Here is an 8,549-nt window from a genome sequence, read left to right on the forward strand (position 1 = left end):
CATAAGCCATTTCATATCTTTTGTTGCCTAACCTTTACATTGGGCTTAACATATATCTTAATAAACAATACCCTAGTCTACAGTTTCTCACACTGGCAACCACCATTTTGATGGAGAAAGGTTGAATGATGTATTCTGTTTGGTACGTTTTGTGCTGTCGTGTTCCTCCTCTGATGTCATTTGGACCACGTGCATTTTGTCTGAAGATACCACTGTCTTTTGTTTGCAGGCCAGCAATGAATTTTGGTATCGAACGAATGATGCCATAGTGCGGCATTCTGATATCAAAACGGTTCTCAATCAGCAAGCTTATTTACATTTTTGCATAGGTAATACCAGCTACGGAATCTGTTCAGAATATATTTACTTTCCTGTTACTGATACTTTTCTTTTTTTTTCCAAGTGTTTTTCTTTCTCTCCTAGGAAAAGTTTAGTGTTTCTGTAATTCAGTTCTGTCTAACTTGAACCTTCCACAGTCATTTACTATTTTTCATTGCTTGGCGTTAAACTGGTGTGCTTGTGTACTTGCTCTGTATCTGCTCTATGTAGCTGGCTAATACAGGGGAGGAGAAATTACGCCATAGATGGTGTAACGGTGTCATCGTTTAACCCCAGCCAGACAGCTTGCTCAACCACTCCCCCCCCTTCTTGCCCTCCCCCTACTCCTGGAGGGACGGAGAAGAGAATCACAAAGAATGCAACTCCCACAGGTTGAGATAAGAACAGTTTAGTAATTAAGGTATAACACAAATCACTACTGCTACCACCAATAACAGTAATGATAAAGGAAATAACAAGGGAAGAGAATACAACACCTCATCACTAGGCAACCGATAACTGTCCCCCTCAGCCCGACCAAGCACCGACTGATACCTCCTCCAGCCCTGCAGTCCACCTAGCCCTTCCGGGTAACTCCCAGTTACATCCTGGGCATGATGTGGTATGGAATACCTCTTTGGTCAATTTGGGTCAGGTGTCCTGTCTCTGCTTCCTCCCAGCTTCCCCTCCTCCCTGGCAGAGCATGAGGCTCACAAAGTCCTTGGCCAAACCAAAACATGATTTTTATCAGCTCTTCTCCCAGGCCGAAAGTCAAAACACAGCACTGCACCAGCTACCAAGAAGGAGAAAAATGACTGCTATTGCTAAACCCAGGACATTATCCACCCCTTATTCCATACCATTCACGTCATGCTCAGATCCCACATTTTCAATATACCATCACTCTTATCTAAGTGCACTCTTATCTTAGTCCATGGACCAGTCCCTATAAAGCTGCTGAGTCCATCTGGTCCATGATGTCACGCTCCATCTCTTGTAACAGTCTTCCAGAGCACGAGAGACTGTGTGCAGTGTTCACACCTGTGAATTACCTGGGCAATAGTGTCCATTGCTAAGTCCACCCCTCGACCATGAGTCCATCTCTATGTTGCATCTCTGCTCTGATGGCCTTAAGGGTTGTGGCCCACCAGGCTCAAAATAATTCACTGTCCGCTTCAGCAGTTTCTGCAGCTTGTTGCTGGCGACTCCATACAGATGCTTTCCATCTCCAATGCTTCCAAAGCACTGGAGGGGCCCAGTGGACTAGATACTTGCCCATACTGTCCCACATGCCCTGCCACTCATGGCTGTCCAGCCTTGGGGGAAACCTCTTGGGGCTCCCATATCGTTGTCTAACCCCAGACAAGACCCAAACCCGACTCTGCTTAACTTTCGAGATCAGACAAAATGGTGGTGGGTAAAACACACTCAGTGTGTGTGCCAACATGCTGATCCCCATCACAATCAGCAGGCAGATCCCAAGGATACCCAAAGGCCATCCAAAACGTTCAGAACTCTCAAATGATGCTGCTGTACTTGTCATTGGGGCTGGTGTAGCTGCTGTGCTTGCCGGTTCTCCCACCAACAGCTTCTCTTTTTCTGAGTCCAGCTCTTCCTCCTCTGCCTTGCCGGGAAATGCTGCGGGGTCTCCTGCATCCTCCTGGGGCTTGGCGGGCGGCTTCCAGGGAATGCTCTCGGCCGTTGCGGGGCTGGGCTCGGCGGCGGGGCTCGGCTCCTCCGCCGCCTCCTCCCGCTGCTCCGCAGCCACCTCCTTCCGCTCCTTGACCGCCCTGATCTCCTCCACCGGCAGCCACTCCCTGCCGGCCTCCGGCCCCGCTCCCGCTTGGTCCCGGGGGCTGCTCTCCCGGGCCACTTCAGCAACCGCCGGCTCCCAGGGCTGCTCCCCCTCGGCTCCCGGCGGCCAAATGCAAACGGAGGCGAGGGTGAGGGCCAGAACGGTGAAGAGCAGCCGGACGGCCAGGTACCAGTCCACAGCCACGTCCATCCCTCCCTGCTACTGGAGCCCGCCCGTATTACAAGTCATTGCCATAAAGTACAGTGAGACAGGAACCTTAGCCCAAGCCCCACACTTGATAAACACTAACACAGCAAATACTGGCTCTAAGTAAGTTACAATATTCTGAAGCTGTGAGATCAAGAGGAACAACTGAGAGCCAATAAATCAGCATTGTGACATGTCACTATTAATCTGGTCAGATCTGTCATTATCTCAAACCCTTTGAGCCCCACGTTGGGAGCCAAAAAGAACTGTCGTGGTTTAACCCCAGCCAGACAGCTTGTTCACTCACTCCCCCCCCCTTCTTGCCCTCCCCCTACTCCTGGAGGGACGGAGAGGAGAATCACAAAGAATGCAACTCCCACGGGTTGAGATAAGAACAGTTTAGTAACTCAGCTATAACGCAAATCACTACTGCTACCACCAATAATAGTAATGATAATAACAAGGGAAGAGAATATAACACCTCATCACTAGGAAACCGATAACTCTCCCCCACAGCCCCACCAAGCACCGACCGATACCTCCTCCAACCCTGCAGTCCACCTAGCCCTTCCAGGTAACTCCCAGTTACATCCTGGGCATGACGTGCTGTGGTGTGGAATACCTCTTTGGTCAATTTGGGTCAGGTGTCCTGTCTCTGCTTCCTCCCAGCTTCCCCTCCTCCCTGGCAGAGCATGAGGCTCACAAAGTCCTTGGCCAAACTAAAACATGATTTTTATCAGCTCTTCTCCCAGGCCGAAAGTCAAAACACAGCACTGCACCAGGTACCAAGAAGGAGAAAAATAACTGCTACTTGTAAACCCAGGACAAAGGGTGAGTTGGTGCTCTGACAAGAACAGTCATTGTAGGGAGACCGTTGTCTGTTTTTTAGTTTGTAGTCTTGGTTGAGTCTTTTATATATGTCTTTTGTGTCATATCATCTGTTCTTGTAAAATTATAGATGGGGTTTTTATCCAAGAATAGATTGAAAGAAAGACTCCAAACTTAGATCACTCTTATTTTTCCAAGGCGCTACGATTTGACACTTGGAGAAGGTGGTTTTTACTTACCAGCACCGTCTTATCCCCGTTCATTCCTTGGTCAGCGGTGGCCTAATAGTAAGCAGGCTGGATTTATGGGACCACGATTTCCTCCTCATATGATTAAGGTAATTTGCAGGGAGCAGATAATGGCACCAAATTGACAATGTTGTTTTCTTTTCATGGGGGGGGAGGTTGTTGTTCTATAGCAGGTGGTCGGCACATTGCAGAATTCCCATTCTTTCTGTGAGAGTGCTGAAGAAGAAAGATCCCATCATGAGCTGCCACAACATGATTCCCTAAATGGTGCTATTAGTTTAGATATTGGATCTAAACAAAAGGGACTGAAACATGATAATTTTGCTTGCCAAGTCAAACTGCTAAACCTTCTGAGATTTTCTTTGCTAAAACAAATGGATTGCTTGAAGCAGTGAGTTGTTTGTTCCATCTAGAACTTCTCACCTATGGTGTGTTTAGTATTCAGGAGCATTAAAACATTCCTAATTCATGTGAAATACTGTGAAAACAACAGCACAAATTTCATCGTTAACACTTTGTGCTGTTGTCCCGTTAGAATTTGCACTGCTGAACTGGCATGTGAGAACCTGTTAACTTCAGAAAATTTCACCTGAGATAGTACTTCATAAGTTTCATAAATATATTGGGGGGGGAAGGTGTGATGTGTGAAACAGCAACGGTGCATGTAAGGCAAAGTGATCTTGTTTAATAACTAATGAGGAAAATTTGCAAACCATTTTCTACTAAAGGTAGTACTTTTTTGCCTGTTAACGTCTGTGTTTTACTTGTAGATACCTGTAGCTGAGTCACCGAATCCTCAAGAAGTAATCTTGGGATCGCTGAACAGGATGTCAGAAAAAACAAGGTAAATTAACTACACTCTGATGAAAACAAGATTTCATACAAGTTTATCATTGTTTTACCCATTTACTAATTCTATTTAATAGAAAGCTTTAAACCAGTACAGCAAATTCCACACTGTACATGTAGGGTTGCAGACATGAGCACTGAACAGGCATTATTCTGATACTAAATACAATCAGACGCCTCCCAGAATAGTTCTGTTTCTTCATAGAATTATTTTCCTTTATTTTTACGATTGGATTTCTTTTCCTGATGTCAGTTCCCACCTCCTGCCCTCCCATTCTGGGGAGAGAGAGAAATCAATGAGTTGACTTTTTTCTAGTTGGGGGAGAGCGAAGGTAGTGGTGTTGGCTACTGATGTGAGGCAGAGCAGTGAGCAGAGGGAGACAAATGTGTTGGGTGTGGGTTTTAATGTACTACTTGCAAACTCAAGAGAAGAAAAACACCTTCTCTGGGCACTGCTGAACGTGTGAGAATCGGTTTCTAAAGCGACTGCCTTACAGAGTCCCTTTAGAAAGGTACAGTTTCCAAACTGTGTAAGGGAGTTTAGAAACATAGAGAGTTTACCAGTAGCCACCAAATCTTTTACTTCAAGGGAATTTGCTCCTGACATTTATCATTTAGGTGAACTTTTTCATGTGAAAAATTTGTTTTTATTTTGTCCCTGCATCTCGGAAGTCTGAGGAGCAGCTGCAAAATCAGATCGGAACCTCTTAAACAAGTATATCAGCACCCACCTCCCATGTATTCCTGGTAAATGAGGAGCTATGCAACAGAGTTTCCACACATTATTTTAGTCTCCAGGCTGAAGCAACAGGTCCTCCTGATAAATGAAAACGTTACTATTGCAGTGGATTTACATCGAACATCATATTTTTAACAATGATTGATGCAGAGCATGTCCTGTAAATCTCTTGTGTACACCAAGTAATACTTAAATCAGTCCCTCTCTGTGAAGCATTTACATTTTCTCACAGTTTCTCACAGTATGCTAGAGATTGGAAGGGACCTCAAAAGATCAGCTAGTCCAATCCCCCTGCCAGAGCAGGAACACCTAGATAAGGTTACACAGGAATGTGTCCAGGCGGGTTTTGAATGTCTCCAGAGAAGAAGACTCCACAACCTCCCTGAGCAGCATGTCCCAGTGTTCTGTCACCCGCACTGAGAAGAAGTTTCTTCTCAAGTTTAAGTGGTAACTCTTGTGTTCCAGTTTGTACCCATTGCCCCTTGTCCTATCATTGTTTGCCACTGAGAAGAGCCTGGCTCCATCCTCGTGACACCTCCCCTTTATATATTTATATACGCTAATAAGGTCACCCCTCAATCTCCTCCAAACTGTAGAGACCCAGCTCACTCAGTCTTTCCTCATAAGGGAGATGCTCCACTCCCTTAATCATCTTAGTTGCCCTGTGCTGGACTCTCTCCAGCAGGTCCCTGTCCTTCTTGAACTGAGGGGCCCAGAACTGGACACAATCTTCCAGATGCGGTCTCACCAGGGCAGAGTAGAGGGGAAGGAGGACCTCTCTCGACCTACTAACCACCCCCCTTCTAATACACCCCAGGATGCCATTGGCCTTCTTGGCCACAAGGGCACAGTGTCGGCTCATGGTCATCCTGTCGTCCACTAGGAACCCCAGGTCCCTCTCCCCTACACTGCTCTCTAACAGGTCTTTCCCCAACCTATACTGGAACCTGGGGTTGTTCCTGCCCAGATGCAGGACTCTACACTTTCCCTTGTTATATCTCATCAAGTTATTCCCCGCCCAACTCTCCAGCCTGTCCAGGTCTCTCTGGATGGCAGCACAGCCTTCTGGCGTGTCAGCCACTCCTCCCAGCTTAGTGTCATCAGCAAACTTGCTGACAGTACACTCAATTCCCTCATCTAAATCACTGATGAATATATTAAATAATACTGGTCCCAGTACTGACCCTTGAGGCACTCCACTAGATACAGGCCTCCAACTAGACTCCGCCCCATAGACTACAACTCTCTGGCTTCTCTCCTTCAGCCAGTTCACAGTCCACCTCACTACCCGACCATCCAGACCACACTTCCTCAATTTAGCTGCGAGTATGCTGTGGGAGACTGTGTCAAACGCTTTGCTGAAGTCAAGGTAGAGCACATCCACCGCTCCGCCATCATCCATCCACCGTGTTATTTCCTCATAAAAGGCTACGAGATTGGTCAAGCATGACCTCCCCTTGGTGAAGCCATGTTGACTGCCCCTCATAACCCTCTTATCCTTGATATGCCTTAAGATGGCACCAAGGATAAGGTGTTCCATCACTTTCCCAGGAATGGAGGTGAGGCTGACTGGTCTATAGTTACCCGGGTCCTCCTTCTTGCCCTTTTTGAAGACTGGAGTGACATTTGCTTTCCTCCAGTCCTCAGGCACCTCTCCCGTTTCCCAAGACTTGGTAAAGATGATGGAGAGCGGTCTAGCAATGACCTCCACCAGTTCCCTCAGCACCCGCGGGTGCATCCCATCTGGACCCATGGATTTATGGATGTCCAGATTGCTCAACTGGTCTCTAACCCATTCCTCATCGACTAAGGCAAACCGCTCCGTTGACCTGACTTCATCTGAGGTCTCAGCGGTACAGGGCTCTTCAGGACTGCCTCCAGCAGAGTAGACAGAGACAAAGAAGGCATTCAGTAACTCTGCCATCTCTGTATCTTCTGTCACCAGGGCACCCGTCCCGTTCATCAGCGGGCCTACATTGCCTCTGGTGTTAGTTTTATCTGCCGTGTATTTGAAAAAGCTCTTTCTGCTGCCCTTGACCCCTCTCGCCAGCTTTAATTCCAAGGAGGCCTTAGTCACCCTAGCTGCCTTCCTACGTCCTCTAGCAGCAGCCTTATATTCCTCCCAGGTGGACAGACCCTCCTTCCATGACCTGTAAACTCTCCTCTTCCACTTGAGCATACCCAGCAATTCCCTATTTAGCCACGCAGGTCTCCTGGCCCTCTTCCTTGACTTCCTATGTGTCGGGATGCTCTGATCTTGAGCTCAGAAAAAGCAGTCCTTGAACGTCAACCAACTCTCTTGGGCCCCTTTCCCTTCAAGCAGCCTAGCCCATGGGATTTCCCCTAGCAATCGCTTGAAGAGGCCAAAGTTTGCCCTGCTAAAGTCCAGGGTTGCGATTCTACTTGCTATTCTACTAGTCCTACCGCACAAGATCCTGAATTCCACCATCTCGTGGTCGCTGCAACCAAGGCAGCCCTCAACCTTCACTGCTTCGATCAGACCCTCCTTGTTAGTGAGGATGAGATCCAGCAGCGCACCTCTCCTGGCTGGCTCATCCACGATTTGCATGAGGAAGTTATCATCCATACACTGGAGGAACCTCCTGGACTGTGGCTGGGTTCCCGAGCAGTCCTCCCAGCAAACATCAGGGAAGTTAAAACCCCCACAAAGACCACGGCCTGTGACTGTGAGGCCGCTCTCAGCCGCCTGTGACTGTGAGGCCGCTGTCAGCTGCCTGTAGAAGGCCTCGTCAACTTCCTCACCCTGATCCGGTGGCCTGTAACAGACCCCCACAACAGTATCGCCCCTGCCAGCCTGCCCCTTAATTCTCACCCACAGACTCTCAACTCGCTCGTCATCTGTCCCTGGACAGAACTCAGTGCATTGTAGCTGCTCTCGCACATAAAGAGCAACCCCACCACCCCGCCTGGCTGGCCTGTCTTTCCTGAAAAGGACATAGCCCTCCATGACTATATTCCAGTCATGTGAGCTGTCCCACCACGTCTCTGTAATTGCCACCAGATCATAATCTCCTGACTTAACACAGGTTTCTAGCTCCTCCTGCTTATTTCCCATGCTGCGTGCATTGGTGTACAGACATTTCAGGGAGTGAGCTGAGCACACCAATTTCACCCTAGGATTACAGGAGGCCTCCCAGTCTTCATCAGTTCTGGAGTGCTGCCCCACTGGGGCAAGCCCAGCTACAACCCCATCTCCCTTTGAATCTAGTTTAAAGCTCTCCAAATGAGCCCTGCTAATTCGTGCCCCAGCATCCTTTTGCCTCTGTGAGATAAACCTTTCCCACATGCCATTGTCCAGAGTGGTGCCCTATAAAACCAGCCGTTTTCTGTTCAAACTGTAGCTAGAAACATTTTGCAAGCAAATACAGAAATGGAACTTGTAAGCCATAAATCTTAGTTTGTAGGATTTGGCCTACAAGAGACCTAGCTTTTCCAGCCAGCATATCTACATAGGTATGTAGTACTAAATCTTAAAACTGCATTTTCATCTAGAAAGCATTATACCTGCTGCTCAGTTGACAGAGGTTCAGTTTTGTACCAGTTT

The sequence above is a fragment of the Neopsephotus bourkii genome, unplaced genomic scaffold (genome assembly GCF_033783945.1).
Source record: "Neopsephotus bourkii isolate Nb327-2 ecotype Australia unplaced genomic scaffold, CSIRO-AGI_Nbou_v1 NB_126, whole genome shotgun sequence".
Classification (NCBI taxonomy): Eukaryota; Metazoa; Chordata; class Aves; order Psittaciformes; family Psittacidae; genus Neopsephotus; species Neopsephotus bourkii.